Raw genomic sequence first — 501 nt, forward strand, 5'->3', positions numbered from 1 at the left:
AACCGCGGTCGACTACATGGGAGTCCAGCGACATAGCCATTACGCTAACTGCTGGTTCCTGCCATTTAATATATTTTAAAAAGTGATTGGGTTGAATTTTTAATTGATAACAGTAGACAGAACATAGAGTAAGTCCTCATGTAGCCATCACTCAGCCCTAATAACCAATAACCCATGGATAGTCCCTCCCCATCCACACCTCGTCCACTACCCCCACTGCTGCATACTAAGTTTTTAAATAAATAACCGTGTATCATGATATCATTTCAGGATATAGGTATGACTGATATCATGATGTTTATAATGATAGTCATATTTCAGGATGGATCCCCAAAAAAGGACTCTGAAGGAATCCGTAATACTGTCATTACACCTCTTAAAGCCATATTAATTCCTTAATATCATAAAAAAGTATGCAATGTAAATTTCCAGTTGTTTTTCCTATGTCAACAGTTGTTTTTATTGTTTTTTTAAACACTAGGATTCAGGCCAGCAGATGAC

The sequence above is a fragment of the Tupaia chinensis genome, unplaced genomic scaffold, assembly GCF_000334495.1.
Source record: "Tupaia chinensis unplaced genomic scaffold, TupChi_1.0 Scaffold000503_1, whole genome shotgun sequence".
In the NCBI taxonomy this organism is placed as follows: domain Eukaryota; kingdom Metazoa; phylum Chordata; class Mammalia; order Scandentia; family Tupaiidae; genus Tupaia; species Tupaia belangeri.